This window comes from Pteronotus mesoamericanus, unplaced genomic scaffold (assembly GCF_021234165.1).
Source record: "Pteronotus mesoamericanus isolate MK-2021 breed Mesoamerican mustached bat unplaced genomic scaffold, CSHL_Meso_final scaffold_85, whole genome shotgun sequence".
Classification (NCBI taxonomy): Eukaryota; Metazoa; Chordata; class Mammalia; order Chiroptera; family Mormoopidae; genus Pteronotus; species Pteronotus mesoamericanus.
In genome coordinates, this window is record NW_026555329.1 from 55,538,051 (window position 1) to 55,559,901 (window position 21,851).

The following is a 21,851-nucleotide window of genomic DNA, read 5'->3' on the forward strand; positions in this document are numbered from 1 at the left end:
TAAGAATGATTACCCTGAAATACAGGTCTAAGGTATTATTGTATTACTTAAAATTTGTCAAGAGCTCTTTACTACTTCCAATGCTGCTGCAAAACCATCAGCTATTCAGTGGCTCTAATGCGTCCCTGGGGCTCTTCTCCCTCCAAGTAATGTATCAGCTATGAGGACAATATTCCTCTCAGTGGCTGTATGTTTGGATTTCTAATTCTTAACTCTCAGTTGCAATTCTTAATTCCAAGTTTTTCACAGTTGAAGAATGAGAGAAAAGAAATGGGAATACCATGCATAGTGTGTTCTGAATGTGTCTGTTTCACTCAGACATGGGCTAATGGGTTTATTAATCCTGGAGTAGATTTTAGTATATCAAGGTGCTGATGAATTTCTTGACCTTAGAAGATCTCCATGGAGTCCTTGATGTTGCCGTCCTAGTGTAACTTTGTGGCTCAACTGGATGATGGCGAAAAAATACCCTCCCAGGGCCAGGTGATGATCAGAGACAGCAAATGACTCTCCAGGAAGGGTGACTTTCTCATGTAAACCAAACGATCCAAAGCCCATGCCCCCTTTATCAAATTCTCACACTTCAAGCCACTATTCCTCTGCCCTAGTGACCCCAGGGCCAAGTATCAGACAACCAGGGACAGTCCCTATATCCTAGAGCCTTCTGAAATTATTCAAACTAGCCAAACTACACCTGCTTACCTTGGCTTGTCCTTCCCTTCACAGTGAAACCACAACAAAGGCTTTGCCTATGCTTTGCCTCACTTTTCCTACTTCCTGACTGGCCCTGGTTCTTCCCCATGTGGCCCTGCAAGGCAATGTTGCACTTCTTGTTTCTAGGGATCTGAGTATAAAATCTTCATCCTTCAAAAAAGTCATTTTCATGCATGTGTGTCTTACCATATCTGATTAAAATAAATCCTGTTTTACATTATAAAACAAGGTTAAACTACAAAACTATTTACAAGGCCCTGAGTTCACCATGCTGTTGCATAACTCCATGTGTAGCTGGTACGCTGTATTCTTCTTATGAGACCCAATGTCAAGTTTGTTTTTCTCTGGAAAGCCTTTTCTGATCACCCCAATGCTGAACTGCTTCTTTGTGCCCCCACTGTATTTTGCATATAGCCTTGACTGAACATTTGCTATTCCACCACAACATAATTATTTGCTTGAAAGTCCACCTCTCCTCTCTTCCAAGAAAGCTTGGCTGTAAACTATAATAAAGATGCTAGGCATACTCATGTTTATTATAAACATGGAGCCTAGTACACAAAGAGAATTCAATAAATTCTTCATAAGCTAATTTAAATGTACATAAATAGTGTTAGTATTTAATAGTGCTGATAACTAGCTTTAGCTTTCCAATTAAGAATTTCCAGCTGGACGTTGATCAGTCATAATGTTACACAGCTTATTCTCAATCATTTCAACTATCCAAATACATACAGACACACACACATATATAGATAGCATCTTCATGATGGCTCAGCCACTCAGATATACTGACTGACTTCAGAATGTATTTTTATATATATTATTTGGCTAAGGCTATGTGATATAACCTGAGAATCCACAATACAATACCTTAAAAAGTCAGAGAAGACAATCTGATTCTGACCTACTGGGAACTTGAGTCAATTTTCTTTTTATCTTCCTACTTAAGATTTGTCATTCATTCCCTTTAGGAAATGATGTAACACACATATAAACAAACCGATCCCTTTTCCTCCTTATGAAAGGCAATTTAAAACTTCAATTATAATATATTATATAATATAGCTATACTATAACCATATATTATTATATGGTTATATTATAGGAGGAATGACCAAGACTGATGTTCCTACTTCCTCCTGCTACTTCAAGTTTTAAATACAGGCAATGTTCTTGGATTAGCAAGACAGGACCTGCTCTATAATTTTTCAAAGACTGTTTTTTAGAGCAGTTTGAGATTTGACAGGAAGGTACAGAGATTTTGCATACACTTCCTGTCCCTGCCTTCCCCCATTATCAACACCCACTACCAGAGTGGTACATTTGTTACAACTGATGAACCTATACTGGCAAATCATAATCACCAAAAGTCCACAGTTTACCTTAAAGTTCACTCTTGGTCTTGTACATTCTATGGATTCAGACAAACATTATGACATATCCAGAGTAGATCTGCTGCCCTCAAAACACCCTGTGCTCCACCTCTTCATTCTTCTCTCCCTCTTCACTCCTGCCATAACCACTATCTTTTGACAGTCTGTTTTGCCTATTCTGGAATGTCATATAGTTGGAATCATACAGTGGGTGGCCTTTCAGATTGGCTTCTCCTACTTAGCAATTTGCATTTCAGGTTCCTACAGGTCTTCTCATGGCTAGACAGCTCATTCATTTTAGCACTGATTAATATTTCATTGTCTGGATGTACCACCATATTATTTATCCAGTCACTTACTGAAGGACACGTTGGTAGTGTCCAAGTTTGGGCAATTATGAAAAAAGCTGCTATAAAAATCCGTATGCAGATTTGTGGGTAGACATAAGTTTCAATTCCTCTAGGTAAATACCAAGGAGCACCACTGCTGGATTGTATGCTGAGAGTATATTTCCTTGTTTTTGTCCTCACCCAAGGTCATTTTTTCATTTCTTTTTAGAGAGAGGGGAAGGAAGAGAAGATGGGAGAGGGGGAAAAAGAAACATTGATGCAAGAGAGAAGCATGGATTGGCTGCCTCACAGATGCACTGGGTATTGCACATGTGTGGACCAGGAATTGTATGTACCCGGACCTGGGACAGAACCCACAACCTAGGCATGTGCCCTGACCAGGAATCAAACATGCAATTTTTCAGTCACAGGATGACGCTCCAGCCAACTGAGCCACACCAGCCAGGGCAAGAGAGTATGTTCAGTTTTGTAAGAAACCTCCAAAGTGTCTTCCAAAGTGGCTGTACCATTTTATATTCCTGTCTGTAATGAGTGAGAGTTCCCATTGCTCTACATCCTCACCAGCATTTGGTATTGCCAGTGTTTGGATTTTGGCCTTTCTGGTAAGCGTGTAATGGCTGCTAAATATTTTATCATTTCATGTATTTTTCCCCTCGTGTTTATCTTTAAGAGTGGTCTTTATGAATCCTGACTGAGAGGGTTAATAAATATAAGTCTTTTAGAGATACTGTTAGGACAAGGGTCTCAAGGTCTGGGCCATTCTTACTAAATGCTATTCTTGCTAAACGTCAAAATGTAACAAGGTATTTTGTAGACCAGCTTTGAACAGGATGAGCTTCACAGGAACCTAACCCAGCAAGTCTAGCCAACTGAAATCAACATACAATTGACTAAATAGCGTTATTTAAGCAATAGCTAAGTCCCTTTTCAGGGAGGCAGAAGTTCTGGATATGAATCTGGTCTCCTTTACTTGCTACAAGGAAATAAAACTACGTTGTGACAACCACATCTTGTTTTTGAATAGAGCATTCCAAGTGGCAAACCCCTTGAGTTCACTAACAATACCCTAATGCTCCTCTACCAATAATTGCACTTTTCAGAGAAACCAGGGCAATTTTTGGTGATACTGAGTTCTAATTGACATCACTTGAGTCCCTGGGTTTAGCCACATCTGAACCCTAGACTTATTCCTGTGATTTTTCATGAACCAATATACTCTTTGGGAGGTGTCTGGTTTCTGTCAATTGCAACCAAAAAATTCTTAATAACAGTGACACTTGATTCCAGTTTCTAGCAATACCACCAGTAACAACAAATGTTCATTTGTTAACATCCACCAGCCCAAGAAACTTTAATTGCTCTCTCACCACCACTTACTGACAGCATCCTTTACAGATTCTTTCTGATTTCCACTAATCCTGTCTTGGTTAAACCCTGGCTACCATCTTTTCTCTTATATTCTCCACATCACTGGCCCTAACAAATCTGTCCCAGTTAAGGAAATACAAAACTACCTGCACTCGAAGAATGGCCTGGAGGCCCCATAAAGGTGGCATCCACCTGAACCTGAGGCCCACAAGGTCCTTCCTTCTAAGCTTCACCTCCCACTGCACTATCCCACCCACTAGCCCATTTGAGCCCGACCAACCCACAAAGGCCACAACAGAACAAATCATTGTTGAAAATAAAAAATGTTGGATATTATTTATGTGGCAATAGATAACTACAATATTGGCCTAAGGGATATAATCTCCTGAGAGGAGATACATAGACCTCACAAAGAATTTAAGTATCACACTCAATAGCACTGTATAGTTTAATGCTTTCCACAAATCTTCCTACGCACCAGAGCCCATCTTTGGTGTTAGAAACCACCAGGATAAAGTGAAAAAAAAAACAACAAAAACAAACCAACAGATTCTGCCACTAAGACCAGTGCAGTTAACCAGCTTAGCTGCAGTTTCCCATTGTAAAATGGAACACATTATACAGACTGCATGGCACAAAACATTAGCACATTCTCTATTGTAAGCAATATTAAAGGGTCTAACATAATATATGATACTGTAATGGGAGTGGGTAATGCCGAGAAATGTGGAGGGGTAAAGTGCAGAAGACGGTGCACATGTGTGTCACCCCGGCAACCAGGATGATGTGCATATGACACAGCAAAAAGCAACGTGGCATAGGGCTGGTGCAGAAAGCTGGAAAGCTAACTGGGTGTGCCGGGCATACTTTTCTATCTATTCCACTGCATGGGGAATCATGGGGGCAGTTTTAAAATGCAGAGTACATGGAAATTGGGTGCTTTTGCTCCCCCACCCCCTGGCTGGGTGGTCCGTGGCTGTGGCTGAGGTTCCTGAGCTGGCAGGCCTTGTCCAGAGGATACCTCATGCCCCTGCCCAAGTGCTCCAGGACCTGCCTGGCCAGGAGTGCAGCAGGCTGATAAGGGGGCAGAAGAGGGGCAAGTGGGCTCAGGAGGGAGGCTGTTATGGAATCCCCACTCTCTTCCCCAGAAAAGAAGCCATGGTCGCTGGTCAGGACAGGTCTCGCACCCCTCCCCAAGAGCTCTGGTCCTGACCTGGAGTGCTGTGGGTGCTAGGCTCATAAGAAATAGGGAAGGAGGCTAGAGATGGAGGGTCCTGGGAGGCGGCACAGCCAGGCGACAAGCCCTGTCCCTCTCCCCCAGGCAGGGAGTCCCAGGAAGCTGCCTCAGCAACCATCCAATACCAGCCCGCACACTCCTTCAGCTAGAGGTGGGTCCCATTGAGGAACCTGTTGTGCATATTTTAAATAAAAAATTCCTTTTTCTTTTCCATTCAATTCTGTCTCTAGAGTCTTTGCCTATGAATGGAATAGGGCCTCACTAGGTGTTTGGTTATAATAATGGTGCCCAATGTGGGGCCTCAGCTGCTTGTGGCAGGTTGAACACCCTTCCCCAGGAAGTGGGACTGTGGGGTTCCCAGTTACTGGGAAGTTCTCTGCAGGCCCACTAAAGGCATCAGCCACTTAAACACACATGGCAAGTAAAAAGGGAATGGGTCTGGGAAAGGAACAGACTCTGGGAAGGAGGATCACCTGAGTTTTGGGGCTGTCAACTGGGGTCTGGGTGAGGACAGGCCAAGTTTTGGGAAAGCCATTGGTTGGGGTCACTGTTTGCGTAATTGGTGGGCAGAAAAACTTGCTTGTGATCATTTGTTAGAAGAATGGAGTCTGAGTGACAGTTTTCTCTGTATGTTCCCAAGTGCCTGGCTTCTTTTTGTCATAGGGTTTGGCCTGTTGTATATGTGGGCCAGCAGGAACCATTCTGGGTTGGTTCCTGGAGGGAGCCCACTGGGTAAAATTTTAGTGGACTGTGGTACATACAGCCATTATCCAAGGTCCAAGGAAGTATTGGTTTATTACTGTAATATTGTGTGGGCTATATACATTTTGGATTGTGGGTAAAGGGGGCCCACAGATGGTTCCCTAGATTACTGTACTATTATGCAACTAGAACTGTATTGCCAACAGTTACATAAATGAGATGAAATCAGTTATGTCAAGGCATTTATGTCATTGCATAATAGGATTTCACCAGAGACAAAGATCGACATGACAGTGCAGAGACTGGAAGGAGTCTTGAAACCTCTTCCTGATAGTACATAGGGAGAAAAGGAGAATAAGGGAATATCTCATTAATGCCCTGAACCCAAGGGACACAAGGTTCGTAGCACCTCCTCCATTGCCACCCCCACTGCTAGCTATCCCTGAAGTAGGGCCTACAGGGTCAACAGCCCCACCTCTTTATGACGAGGGATAGATCTTCGCAATCAAGACCCATTAGGGCACCCAATTTGGCCAGGGAGTGCCCCATCTAGAACAAAGCAGTTTCCTTTGAGGCACTATCCCATAGACAGAGTAAACAAGGAAGATCAGCCTGCTGTCTACTATTAGACCCATACTCTGTTCTCCATTTCAGACTCACTGAATTGGAAAAATCTCAAATCCTCCACAGGGAGGATCCTCAGAGAATGGCAGAACTTATTGCCTCCATTTCTGCCACTCATCCTCCAGCATGGTCAGATGTACAAGCTCTCCTTAATATCCTGCTAACAGCAGATAAGAGATGGTTGGCTATAAGTAAGGCTAGTGAAGAGGCTCAAAGTCTCCACCAAGAGAATCCTAATGGATGGGACTTCAGTTGGGGCAATTTCCTTCGCAGAGCCTGACTGGAACCCAAATGGTGGTGGCCTACCCTTCCTGGAACATTGCAGAAAGTGCATACTAGAAGGGCTTAAGAAAGGAGTGCCCAAGCAAAAGAGCCTGAGTAAGATACAGGCCCTTCAGCAAAAGCCAGATGAGGACCATTCTGAATTTTTAGAAAGGATCTATCAGGCCTATAGACGACACACTGACACTGATCCACAGGCGCTAGAGAATGTGTGGATGGTGAACATGACTTTAATGGGCAAAATGCCCTGGATATGAGAAAAAAGTTCCGGAGTTTGGATGAGGCAATGAATCCCTCTCAGCTGTTCGACATAGCCTTTAAAGTCTACAATGACCAGGAACCAAGGAATGTAAAGCAGGCCACAGTGTTTTTAGAAATAGGGTGGAAAGACCAGAAGAAGAGGTGGGACCATAAAGAGAAAAAAGAGAGGCACACTAGGCACCAATCAATGTGCTTATTGTAAAGAGTAGGTCCACTGGTGAAAGGAGTGCCCGAAATTCAAAAGGGAAAGTAGGAATGGAAACCCTTGCTGGGAAATGCTAAAAAGGCAACGGGAGTCTGACGATGAATGAGGAGGACCAAGGGCTCCATTGGACATCTCCTGACCCATTACTCTTTCCCCACAGGAGCCCAGGCTACAGTTGATGGTGGGAAATAAGCCAACTGATTTTCTTGTACACACAAGAGCTACATGTTCAGTGCTGAATACAAAAGTAACTAAGGAAAGTTCAGATATAGTAATGGTTACTAGAGTGATTAGACAAGTACAAAAAACAGGCATTCCTTCAACCCCTAGATGCTAGCTTGGGAACAAAACACTGCACAAAGTTTTCTCTACATTTCAGACCACCCTATTCCACTGCTGAGACAGACTTACTTTGCAAATTGCATGGACAAATAACTTTTTCTCCTGAAAAGCAGCAACTATGTATAGAGGTCCCACTGGAACATGCTCTCCAGTTTCAGGTGCTCCTTACCTGCCCCGAAGGCCTCAGAGGTAAACTCTCCCCACCTGAGATCCATGAACAGGTCAATTGAACTGTTTGGGCTGATGGAATCCCAGGTAAAGCAGTTAACTGTGCAACTCACAGAAGTCAACTTAAAAGAAGGGGAATGGATCCCATGTAATAAACAGTACCCATTTAAAAAAGGAGGCTTTAGAGTGGATTCAGCCAATACTGCATATGTTCTTAAAATCGGGACTAAATTTGTCATACCAGTGTCCTGTAACACTCCCATTTTTCCAGTCTAAAATGCCTCACTTTAATGAATATTGATTGGTACAGGATCTTAAGAGCCATAAATGACATTGTGCAAGGCAGTCATCCTATGGAGCCCAACTGCTATACTCATGGTGTTTGGACATAGCAAATGTTTTCAGTCCTAGACTTGAGGGACACTTTTCTCTGCACCCCAAAAGATGAACAGGCTCAAATCCGTTTGCTTTTGAATGGCAGGACCCAGAAACAAAAGCCATGCTCCAATACTTGCTGGATTCAAGAACTCCCCAACTATATTTGGTCAACTATAGCCAAGGACTTAAGGAATATTCAGTTGAGATCAAGAGTTCTTCTGCAATATGCAGATGATATACTGATACCTCACAATACCTTTGAGGATTGTTTACTCAACACCATGGCAGTCCTAGATAATTTGGCAAAAAGGGGATATAAGGTATCACCCCCAAGGTCCAGATTTGAAAACAGGAGGGGGCATACCTGGGATTTCAACTGAAAAAGGGCACTAGGAGCTTGATGGTGGATAGCAAACTAGCCATTGCTATACTAAGCATCCCAATCCTAGAGAACTGAAGGCAGGTTTGTTGGTTCTTAGGGATTATAGAGTTCTGCCAAACTTGGATTCCAAACTTTGTACTTTGCATGGTACAATCCTTGAAAGGACTGGATTCTGAACCTTTAGAACCGACAAGGGATTCTCAGGTAGCAGTTGATACTTTGAAGGAAAAGCTGTTTTCGGCTCCCATGCCAGGACTGCCCAATTTAAGCCTTTCAAATACTATGTTCATGTAGGTAAGGGACTGGACTGGGTTTACTAACCCAAATTGTGAGAAACATCCCCATATCCACAGCCTGTCTCTTAAAGAAGTTGGATCATATGACAACGGCATGGCCACCATGTCTTCGAGCAGTAGTAGCTACTTGTGACATCTTAGAGAAAGCTGAGTTCACTTTGGGACATTCTACTACAGTATTGGTACCACACTAGGTCCTAACCCCATTGGAACAGAAAGAAGGGTACTGGCTGACAGCAGGGTGCATGGGAAAATACCAGGCCATTCCATTGGACAGCCCAAATGTTACTCTGAGAACTACCTCAACTTTGAATCTGGCCACTCTGCTCCCAGACTCAGAGGAAAACTCAGTCCTCCAGCATAACTGCTTGGAAATCACAGACAAATTTATTCTAGCAGGCAGGATCTACTGGACCAGTCACTGGCAGCACCAGACTGGGAGCTATATACAATGCAAGCAGTTTCATGGACAATGGCCAATGAAGAGTGGGGTATGAGGTAGTCACCATACACAAGGTAACAGAAGCCCAAGTCCTTGTGCCAGGACCCTCAGCAGAAAGAGCTGAGTTGATAGTCCTCACGAAAGAATTAGTACTGTCCCAAAGAAAGAAGGTTAATATCTACACAGACTCCATATATGCCTTTGAGGCAGTCTATGCCTATGGAGCAATATGGAAGGAGAGAGGACCCTTAATCTTGAGGACCAAAGATGTTAGACATGCAGAGATTTTACAATTGCTTGTGGCAGTGAATTTTCTGGACCAGGTTGTCATAATGCATAGCCCAGGACACTAAAGGGATGGTTCCCACGTGAGCCAGGGAAACCAAACGCTGATAAATCAGCAAGTCAAGCAGCCAGAGGGCTGCCACAATTAAGGGTATTGATCCACTGCTTGGACTTTTCAAAATTTAAACCTCGTTACACAGAACAAGATGAGGAATGGGCCTGTGAATGGAGATTCACTAGCACAGATTCCAATTCCATCTGGAAGATCAACACCCATCGAAGGATCTTTGAGGCTCTAGTGTATCCCATCCTCAAACACCTACATGAAGGGACCCATATGGAAGGGATGCTTTGATGGACCTCATTAGGTCACATTTGAAGGGCCCCCATTTGAAATGGACTCTTTAGAGAATTACCCAAGCCTGTCAGATATGTGCCAAAAACAATCCGAACACAGAATGCACCCCAGTGGAAAAGGGAGTACAATATAAAGGGTTATGCCCATTAGAGGACTGGCAAGTAGATCTTATACAAATGCCTAAAACGAGGGAATTTCAAATTTTGTTTGGGGACCCTTTCTCTGGATGGGTAGAGGTATACCTCTCTAAAACTAAGAAGTTGACTGAGGTAGCAAAACTTCTACTTAAAAAATTCCAGAGTGTGGACTTCCTTGCAGTATTCAGAATGACAATGAACCCTCATTCACTTTGGACATCTCCCAGAAGGTTTGACAGGCACTGAAAATAAAGTGGAAACTACATGCATCTTGGAGACCTCAATCTACAAGACTGAGAAAATAACTCACAAAGAAAGACCCTGGCAAAGATATGCCAGGAAGCACATTTGAAATGGGACCAGGCACTTCCCACTGCTTAGCTCTGGCTTATGATAGTGCCCAGAAGTAGACTTTTGAAATAATTTATGGGAGACCCTTCCAAATCTCAGTTCTGGGAGAACCACCCCCCCAACCCCAGCTATGCAGCATGAGTCAGAAATGAAGCAATATGTGCAACATTTAGGGAAAATATTAATCACTGTGCACATTTGCTCATTGCAGGCCTACCTATCTATCTGACAAGCCTTTACACCTATTCCAGCTGGGGGACTGAGTCTCATTTAAGACTTGGAAGACTCAAGTTAGCCAAGCAATGGACTGGCCCCTATGACATAGGACTGACAATGTGCTCTTCTCTAAAACTTGTGGGAATTAAGCCCTAGATCCACCCAACACAAATGAAATGGGTACCACCTGAGAAGAATTCAAACCCTGCTGCTGTGGTTGATGCTGAAAAAAAAAAAGCTGGATCTGTACTCCAGAAGATTTAAAATTTCTCTTTTGGAAGAAAACTGCAGGACTCAATGAAAAGTGACAGTATTCCTTTATTTATTTATGTGTTTGCAGATTTAGGGGCTTTTAGCTGCCAGATACTGAGTCTGAGTGTGATCCTTTACATTGTTAAAAAGGAAAAGGACTGAAAGTGTGTTATGGTCATTCCTTATTGAGTAAGAAGGTTTATGAAAGTTGCAGAAGGTGTGTAGAAAGTTGTACGTGTATAGAAAGCAAAAGAAAAGGTTTGTGAAGGTTGTAGAGGTCATAGAAGTGCGTGAATTTTTTTTTGAAAGGAAAGAAACCTCAGTGCTTCAATTCAGTTATTCTTTGCTTTATGTTTTATTTTGTTTCTTGTTTTCTGATCTCTGGGGACTTGGGGAATCCTCTGTCTCTGCCATTTGGGGCTTGGTGCCATTTAGACCTAAGAAAGGTCATCTAGTGCCAGTTAGAGCTGGCTGGGGTGAGAGAGCATGTCTCTGCCATGATACTGGTTGGCCAGTGTTCATGTCTCTGCCAGGAAACCAGTGAACACAATAGTAAGTGAGAGAATGCCTTAGGGCTTTGTGCCATTGGTGCAGGGTAGTCTCTGCCATTTGCGACTTCATGCCATTTGGACCTAGGAAAGGTCACCTGGTGCCCATTAGAGCCAGCTGAGGCAAGAGAATCTCTCTACCATTGGGGCTTCACACTATTTGGGACCTGGGAAAAATCGTCTGTGTGACTTGTTAGTGTGACTGGTTGGTAGGGAACAAGATTCTAAGGCTAGTTTCAGTCTCCCCCTTTTTTATTCCTGAACTTTGTTTTGGGTTTTTTTGTTTTGTTTCTGTTTTAAAAAAGAAATCAAGGTTTCTAAGATATAATGAACAGAAATGCAACTTTGGTAGATATTGGAAGGCCAAGGATTCTCCTTTTTGCTTTGTATTTTTCACCCTACCTGATCCCTCTAGATTTTGGCATTCTCAGTGATGAGTAATGAATAAAATTTATTTTACATGAAACCAGTAAGACTGGTTTCAAACTATGGTTTTAATAACCAAGACTTCGACTAGACTTTTATGCCTTGAGGAGGCATGCCTGGGTCCTGGTTGTTACCAGAAAGCCTTGAAGAACTAAAATTGACTTTGGAAGCTAATAAAAGCCCATTGGAGAAATGGCCCGGTATCTTATTTGGCCATGTGGTTCATGGCAGTCTTTCCAAGGAAGAAACAAAGGTTGCTTTCTTGAATGATGGCAAGGAGGAAACTTAAGTCTTCGATGGAAACCTCAAAGACATGAGGAATGCAGGTACTGCAGGCAAAGTTGGACCGCAGGTGTGGGGATTGGCTTCTGTGCCCTGAAAGGTTGACTAAGGGTCAATCTAAAGGTTCCTTGTGTAAGTTCCAGAAAGTAGATTTGGATAATCAATGTGATCAACTGTTGCTCTTGCTGTTTTTATGCAAACAAGAAGGCAAAACTGAAAACCGGCAGTTGTTTTGATGACAATGAGGGTGATCCTTCAGAGAGGAAAGAGTTTAAGGAAAATCACAATGGTCAGTCATGAACATCGGACTCTCATGCAGCTGTCTTCAAAGTTTGTTTTCACTTGAGAGTTGAACTGGTTTCACCTGATAATATAAAATTGTCACTGCTTAGTATCATTCCAGCAAAGACCTTGCAACTGAATGTCTTCTCAAAAGACAGTCTTGCAGATATAAAGATGGTGTAGGCCTCACTTAAGAAACCAATCTGCATTATCACCTCCCGGGACTCAACGGTTTGGCTGGAGTAAGTGGTTGAGTTGGTGCAAAACAGGGCAGCTTATTGGCGTCACCTTAAAACTGCTTTTGTTTTCAGCCATAATGGTTCAGATAGAAAGAATCCATAAGTGTTAAAGGGTGGAATCTCAGGATATTGCCTTCAGCCTAATTTAAGTAGTAGGCAATAGTGCTTCGGACAGGTGTGACACTTTACACATCTTCTTTCAAGGAAGCCACTTTTTTTAATTAGGGACACTGTAGAATGAGCCCCTACCTTTTGTTTGTTAGTGGTATAATTCTGATTGTGCCTTTTAACCCTCTTGCCAAATTTTTCACCTCTAGAATAAGACAAGGATGCCAACTAGTCTAGTAATGCCATCTTTGGACACTGCATATGCCGCTTTCCAGGGACACCACTGACCTGGACTTTGCAAGATCCTTCTCCTTTGCCTGAAGGCTATCTTCTACTCCAGAGCCCTATGTTAGGGACCTCTGGACCAGGGAACAGGTAGGGCTATGCTACTTGGCCAGCAGGAAGTAGTTGTCCATTTTCTCTGGCAATTGGGATGACAAGCTCATGAAACAGCAAAAAGAGGAAGGTAGGGCTGGTGCCAAAAGCTAGGTAGGTAATTGGATAGGAGGGATGTGCCCTCCCATCTGCTTCTACTGTGTGGGGTGGCGAGGGGGTGTTATGGGGCAGTTTTAAAAAGAGAAGCATGTGGAAAACTGGTGCTTTTGCACCTCCATCCCCTGGCTGGTGGGTCCATGGCTGGGAGATGAAGTTCCTGAGCTGGTGGGCCTTGCCAGAAGATTCCCTGTGACCCTGATGGAGCACTCCAGGACCTGCCTGGACTGAAGTGCAACAGGTTCTGATAAGGAGGCAGTGGGAAGGCTTGGGATGGCAGGCTCAGGGAGCATGGCTGGTCAGCAAGCCCCACACCCCTTCCCCAGATGGGAAGCCACTGTGGCTGCTGTCCACTCACAACCCACAACAGTGCAGGTCTGTTGGGTACAGCTCCAACATAGTCAGGGTACAGGCCCCGAACCCATCCCTGAGCACTCTGGGCCTGAGCAGGAGCACTGCAGGTGCTAAGGTGGTAAGAAGTTGGGGAGGAGTCTGGGCTGGTGGGTCCTGGGAAGCAGTACAACTGGGCAGCAAGCACTGTGCCCCTCCCCGGTGTGCAAAGCTATGGGAAGCTACCGTGGTGGCCACACACCAGTCACCTGCACAGTCCTCTAGCAGTGGCGGGCCATCAAGAAACCTGCTATGCATATTTTTAATAAAAAAATTCATTTTTCCTTTCCACTGGACTCTGTTTTCAGAGTTTTTGTCTATTGGTGGCGTGTGGTAGGACCCCACTGCTCATTCATTTACAACACCTTGTTTGGGGGCATAACTTAGAAAACTATAGGCAATTCTTTTCTTGAGACACTAATCATTATACAGGAACAGAAAGGAGAATTTTTAAAATTCATTAACATATATGAACTGCAGTATTACAGGCCCAATCTTTGAAAAATACCCTGCCTGTTAAACAAATTTAGAGCTCTGAATTCAGTCTTTTTATTTTTATTTTATTTTATTTTTTTTTACGAATGATCAGCTATTTAACAAGTATCCAATTTTGAAGGCTTGGAGCAGAAATTCACCAAAATCTACTGGTTAATTTACAGGGCTTAATTCTTATATATTACTTTTGATTGTGCCTTTACAAAAATGATTAAATACCGGCATATAAAATACTGAAAGAAACCTTCACAAAAATAAAGAGTTTAGGACTTAATATAGTTCCTCTAGGCTTCTTTCTAAAAATCTTTTTAATAATAAGCATTCTGTAGCATCTGGGAACCACAGCATCATTTCATTATTTAGAATTTCTTTATTTCTTTCAAGTGTTTTCTATATTTTTGTTTAATAATGTATATGAATGTTTGGGACTTAAAAAAAATCCTCCAAAATGCAATTTCCACAAGTTCAGGGTCATTTTCCAGAGAAATATATTGAAATTAACTTTAAGGCCTCCCTATCCACCCTATTCAAAGTAGGAACCTACCTATTATTTCCTTAATACAAAATCTTGTCACAAGTACTAATAATTTCCAGTGTGTTATCATCTTCCTATCTAGCACATTGCAAGAGCTAATGACTATTAGAATTTGCATATGCAACCTCATTAAGTACTCACAACCACATTAAGATAGCTATTTATACACCATTTGTCAAAATGGTAAACTGAGATTTAAGGTGGTAAAAATTTTCCTAAAAACCACAGAGCTGAAACAGGCAAAGACTGGACTTAGTCCGAAAGCCCTGATTAGTACCATAGAACTGGCTTAATAATGAATCTAGTAGTTGGTAAAATCCTTTAGTAATGACTAAAGGGATCACAGTAAATGAATTTACTATACTATTGGGTTGGCCTAATAGTTCATTCGATTTTTTCTGTAAGATGGTTCTAGTAGCATTTAACTTTATTCAAATCAATTCTGTTAGACCGTATTATGACAGCTGTAATATCGGTGTGCATTTAAAAAAATCAAAATGGGTGAATTTTTGTATAGCCATTTTAATACTGAAAATGGAAAAAAATAAGCAACATTTTCAGCATATCATGCTTTATTATTTCAAGAAAGGTAAAAGCACAAATGAAACACAGAAAAAGATTTGTGCAGTATATGGAGAAGGTGCTGCAACTGATCAAACACATCAAAAGTGGTTTGCAAAGTTTTGTGCTGGAGATTTCTCACTGGACAATGATCCATGGTTGGGTAGACCAGTTGAAGTCGATAGCGATCAAATTGAGATATTAGTTGAGAACAATCAATGTTATAACTTTCAGGGGATAGCCAACATACTCAAATATTTAAATCAGTGAAATTATTGGTGAAGATCAAAAATGTGTATTTTATTTATGGAAAAAACTAAAGGGATTTTGTGGCCAACCCAAAAGATTATTCACTTCAATAGTATCCAAGCAATGACTCTTGTTAATTGTTCTTATGAGCATTTTGGCCACAAGGTTAATTTAATAAAAATGCCTCTGGCTTCAGGAACAACCTGGTAGAGTGGCAGGCACCTGGCGTCATGTCCCAGCTCTGCTCCCTGACCATTGCTGGCCGGCTGCAGGATCTGACCCACAGCCCGGGCCCCACCCTCAGCTTCATCATTCATAGTGTGACTACCTCCGGGTCCCATGGAGTAGCACATTATACATCTATAAAATTCCCTGAAAATGGTTTTGAAAACAGGCTTTATCCTTTAAATGTTTTTCTTTACAACCATCAACTACTCTCTATAATTATAAAGAATTACCAAATAATCAAATCTGATTAACCTAAACCTCTAAACCTATGACTTAAATTATTTTCATGACTAAAGAGTCACTAATTTATGTGTAGAAATAAACACAATTACATATTTATATTTGTATATGTGTATATACACATAAAAACACATACACATATAAACATGTACACATATAAACACCTCAAACATTCCATAAATATTTCAGGCATACTTTAAAGGGTTTTTGAAGGCTGAAAAGTACAAAACCATAACTAAATATCACAGCTTTACTGAACCCATTGGCTTTTGAAACATTTCTAGTCTCAAAAATAAGCTGGAAGGGGGGAAGAATCATCTTTTGAGCAAAGCAGGACAACTCAGCAACAACTAGCACTTCTGTTGGAGTCAGAGAAGGGGATATTTCTAATTCTTGTCAGCATCTCCACAATCAAATTGAAGTCAGACATATCACAGGATAAAAAAAATGCATTTCCCCTGCCCCCCAATGTCCTCCCCACATATGTGAACTATTACCACACAGGTGCATCATTTATAAGCACACGTCCGGATGCTGTGCAGTCATCTCACAGAATTCGTTTTTAGCAGCTTCAAGGAGTATAATTCTATCTCTTTGGAAAGGAGTCTGGGCTTCTCCTGCAGGCAATTATTTCTACTATCACTGGGAAAAGCTTTGCTTTCCAGCAGGAAGTCTAAATTGTGAGGGCAAACCCTATGTAATCAAGATAGAGGAGGCCACTGAAAGGCCTTTGTCTTTTCCTCAGAGATTGCCATGAAAAAGTCATGAACTGAAGGATGCCATGATTTGCCACTTATATTAATTGGAGCACTTGTGACTGCTCTGGAGAATATAGACTATAGTGCAGTAACAGAAGGCGAGTTTTCACAGGAAGAATAATTGCCCCCAAGATAGCCATGCCCTAATATCTGCAACCTGTAAGTACATTACCTTACTTGGCAAAGGAGACTTTGCAGATGTGATTAAGGATCTTGCGATACAAAGATTATCCCAGGTTATGCGGATCAGCTGAATATAATCATACGGGTCCTTGTAAAAGTGACTAACAGAAGGAGAGAAGAGGTAGGGGAAGAGAGAAGGGAAGGATACATAATTCACAGCTGTATTTGAAGATGAAGAAAGGGACCACAAGCTAAAAAATGCGAACAGCCTCTAGAAGCTAGAAAAGCCCCTTCCAAAGGAACAGAGCCCTGGCAACCCATTTTAGACTTTTAGCCTCCAGAACTGTAAAATAATAAATTTGTATTGTTTTTACACCACTAAATTTGTGATGACTTGTTACAGCAGTGCTGTAGGTCAATGTTTTTGTTCTTCTAAAATTCATATGTTGAAACCTAATCCCTAATGTGATGGTATTAGGCAATGGGGTCTTTGGAAAATGATTATGTCATGAGGATGGAATCTCCATGAATGGGATTAATATGCCCTTATAAAAGAGACCCCACAAGTTCCCTTGCCCATTCCTCCATGTTAGAATGTGAACCAGGAAGTAGATTCTCACCAGATATTGAATCTTGATCTAACCTTGGACTTCCTAGCCTCCAGAATGATGATAAATAAATGTTTGTTGTTAAAGTCACTCAGGCTATGACATTTTGTTATAGCAGCCCAAATACACTAAGACAGCAACAGGTAATTACTACAGAGAAATGCCATCGGAGATGGTGAGGAGTCAGATTGTGCATTTATCTTACAGGTAGAGCCAACATGTGGAAGAAAAAGAGGAACTGAGTCTTAATCCAAAATGTTTTATTTTGGTTTTTTTCCCCTTGTAATTATAAAAATGGACGGACTTTTGGTTGCGATAGTGTTAGAAAAAAGCCTCATTAAAGTAGGTCCAAGGGAGAATGGAAGAAAAGGCATGGCATCAGCTAGTGGACAACTATTTCAAGGAGTTTTGCTGTGACAGGGCAAAAGGAAATGTAGTAACACAGAACCAGAGCCAATTTGAGGAAAAATGATGACACAAAAGGTGTGGATAATTGCTTAAGAGGTGTCCCTGAATATGTGAGAGGGCACAGCACCAGGCACACAATGACCATCTGACCCTGAGCCAGGAACATAAACGGTCTGCCCACAGAGAGAGGAGGAAAGGTGAGTATATGGGTACAGATGCCATTTGGTGATGTGATGGTGAGGGAGTAGGGAGGTTCTTTCTGATTGCTTCTACGCTCTCAGCAAAACTGAAGACAGCTCAGAGTAAAACAAATGAAGGGGGTGCTAAAGGAGGGTCTCAGAAGACTCAAGTGTTAAAAAAATCTAGAGTAAATCTCTAGAAATGTGATACAACTGCCAACCAGCACAAAGGACCACCAAGAAGATGTGGTTGTGAATTTAAAATGAGACCAGTAGGCAAGGCTGGATGGTTTTTCTCCAGGCTACACAACCCTAAAGGTATGGGCAGGAGGTGGACAAAGTTGAGTTTAACAAGCACTGGATTTTTTCCAAGTGAACAAAGGCAACCTGAGAGCACTGAGGAGATCAGGGGTACCAGCAACGGAGGGACTGTAGCAATAGCTCATGTGCTCGAAGATGGGTAAGGCGATTTCCAATGAAACAACTGAGGTTTCATTAAATAATATGCAGTGATGAAAGATCACAATATTGAAGAAAATCTAGTGACATTCACAATATATTGAGAAAATAAACAGGCTGCACAAATTATTATGTAGCGTATGATCCTACATTGAGAGGGATATATTATATATACTCATTAATAAGGCAGAGAAAAATGTTACTTCTGAAAGGTGGGAAATTTCCTTTTTTGTGACCTTTCAAGATACTCCACAAAAAAAATGTTATTACTTTAATAATATATCCCAGGAGAGTATTATGCATGTTATTTTAAATAGCATAGCTGTTAAAATTTTGTAAATTATGCCATTTAAAACAGTACCCCCTTAAATTATAGGTTTAATTGTATGAGTAGGTTATCCTAAAATCATTAAAAAGTGCTGCCAATGGGCATTAAGATGACAAAGATTTTTACAAGTAAATGCATTTGATTGGATTGTGCATCTCCCTGGAAGGTTTTCCAAGCTGAAACATTTCAAAAAGATACACATAGCAAAGGTTCTTGTTCAGCCAGCATGCATCAAGATGGTATAACGGATGCCATCTGTCCTGGTTAGTTAGGCATCCTTTTTGATTCACTGGTTGTCTATGTGGTTTCTGTTCTGAAATATTTTGAACATGATTCCTGCCCACAGCTAACAGAAAAACAGAAGATGAGAGAATATAGAGGAATAATTAGGTTTTAGTTCTTCAACCATATAAAACACAGCTTAATCAAGAAGGTTATAATCTACAAACAGTAGAAACACAGGAAATATTTAAAATGCTTGATTTAAAAAATGGAGAACTGTGTTGAATAACCTGGTTACAAACTATGTTATGGTGGTAAGATTATGGGTGAATTTTTAAGTTAGTAATTTAATAATTAAATGACATATGGTTCCATTATGAAAAAGTACCATAACTTTCTGGTATATAAAGGATTAAACTCAGTTATTAGTAAGGAAAATAGAGCCATGGAGAAAGACTGATCCTACATGGGTCCTGTAGATAAAGTACAAATTTTTTTTTTTAAAAAAGGCTGTAACTTTAAAACATCATGCAATGTTATCTATCCAGCTAACACAAAAATTAATGAAAAGACATTTAAATAGCCTGTAGAATAAATCGTTCCATTTTTACAAAGCTGATATAAATTTTCAATTCTCATAAATAATTATCTTTAGTAATAAAAATGTTAACATGCTGTTCCATTCTTACTGTTATCTGGTAATACTCTTTTGTTAAATGTGTGAAGATTTAAAAGCTAGTCTCTTAAAAACAACGACTTTTTTCAGCAGATATTTATATAATTCAGTATTGTCTCATAACTATTTTCATTTTAATGAGGCACACAGCCTAACTTAGTTATAGCATAACTTAGTTATGATTTTAAAAACAAACTATCTACTTTAAGACACCACAGAAAGTAGCAACGAGGCTCTTTAAAAATCAATATACAATTCACTGGCAGAAAGTAACAAATGAATAACAGCATTTTGGATTATAGGGTTAGGAGGGGCTTGTAACATTTTAAACCATTTGAGGTGTGCCAAGAAAAAAAAAAGGTGGCATAAACTGGTTTTCAAAGCATGGAAAGTAGAACAATAAAGGGAGTTGAAAAGTCCAAAACTAAGCAGGTTGAAAACTGGTACGCTTTCAAACTGATGAACTTCCAAATGGAACTAAGTTGATTAGAGGATATATTTAGCAAAATTATTACAGTGCTATAAAAAATGTTTAATGTCAATCAAAAGTACTTAAATTGTAACATATGCATAAACTTATAACATAAAAATATTTGTGTTATAGGCATTCATCATACATTCTTAGGAAAAAATGTTATAGACCAAAATGATCTGACATCAACTCTTGTTTTCTTTTGAAACATTGATATAACTGTTTTCATTCTTTTGCCTCATGTTCTAATTTTTATAGCTACTGCTTTGTCTAGCCACATTTGAATATAAATGATATACTGTTCAGTCTGGAAATCACATACATAAAGTGATTAACCAAGGAACATTAGCAAATGGTATGAGATTATATTGGTAAATGGTTTGAAGGTCACCCAAGCCCATCTGTTTATTTAGAGGATCTACTTGAATGTCTAGTTCACAGGAGAATATCAAAAAGCTGTGCATTTAAAACTCCCACTATCTTGCCCGCCCCTCAACACCACCCCTTCCCTTCATTTTTACCCCAGTTACTTCAGCTAAGCATCTGCCTCTCACTCATGTCCCAGAGGATATGCAAACACACCCATTTACAGCCAGCTATTGCATTTTATGTGGATACTGTTGAAAACAAAGCCGGACCACGTTACACAACACCTCTGATTTGAAGGGGCATTAAAGAAATGTTAGACCTCTGTACCAGGAGGAGCTTGCCTTCCTTGAGGAAGTAACTGCCATGGCTTTTTCCACTAGATTACATAGGAAAGTAGTTAAGATGCGTTGGGAATGAGAAAGGCCTGGCTCCAAGTTTTGGGGCCACACTTGTCAGCTGTGACACAACAGATTTACTTAACCATAAGCCTTAAAGTGAGAAAGTGAGATAGCAATAGTATCTCTTTCAAGGGAGATTGGTGAGGATTAAATGAGACAATTCACGTAAAGTACTAAATAGAGCTCCTGGCAGATAGACCTCAGTAAATAATACCAGCAGTTTTCGAGAATTTTAAACACATTACTCCCGAATTCTCTGATACTCCTCCCAAGTGGTCAGGTCTATGTATCTTCAGGGCCCTGTGACTACTTGATAGATGGAATATAATGGAAAGTGACTTCGTAACTGAGACTTTAAAGAACTGGCAGATTCTATTTGTGTCTTGGGATGTTATTCACTAACAGATCCTAGCCACTCTGTGGCAAGGAAGCCCAAGCAGTCCATGGAGAAGAACCCAAACCGCCCAGCCCACAGTACCCACCAACATCTTAGTAAACAGCCAGCCACGAGGGGGCCAGCCACCTTGGAAGCATATCCTCTAAAAGCCACAGCCACATGAGACGCAGGTAGTGAGCTGTCCCCACCATGCGCAGCCTAAATTGCAGATTTGTGAGCAAAATGAATGACTACTGTTGTTTAAATCCATTATGTCTTGGGTGGTTTGTGGCATAGCAATACATGACAAGCAGAAACATGTTATTATCTTTGCATCCTTTCTTTTTTCTAGCAGAGAGGATCACAGGTTAGGACCTTAAAGAATGTTCATAACAAGATTCAGACAATTCCAAAGGGAAAAGTCCTCCCAGGAGATTTCTTTCGGTGAGTGAACAGAGAACTCCCTGGGAAGGAATTTATTTTAACCTAAGAAAACACAATCTTAGTCCTCATCTCACCTAACCCACACCAGACCTTGGCAGAATCCTAAGAAATTGAGGCTTCTATAAATATAATGGAGCTTTAAAAATTTCTCTATAAAGCCAGCTTCACTCTGCCATAATCCCAAATATCCCAATGAATGCTAAATAGAGGAGACTAACATCCATTTTGAA

The 21,851-nt window shown here is 40.9% G+C and overlaps 1 protein-coding gene and 1 long non-coding RNA gene across 2 annotated transcripts in view; one reads left to right on the forward strand and one right to left on the reverse strand.

Moving 5' to 3' along the window:
• The window catches only part of LOC129063287 (uncharacterized), a 41,331-nt gene extending 38,448 nt beyond the window's left edge, over positions 1 to 2,883 (forward strand). The window contains exon 3 of the long non-coding RNA XR_008528336.1: positions 2,649 to 2,883. This is a non-coding gene — a long non-coding RNA (uncharacterized LOC129063287). The remainder of the gene's footprint in view (positions 1 to 2,648) is intronic.
• The window catches only part of CTTNBP2 (cortactin binding protein 2), a 170,286-nt gene that overhangs the window by 114,861 nt on the left and 33,574 nt on the right, over positions 1 to 21,851 (reverse strand). The window lies entirely within an intron of this gene.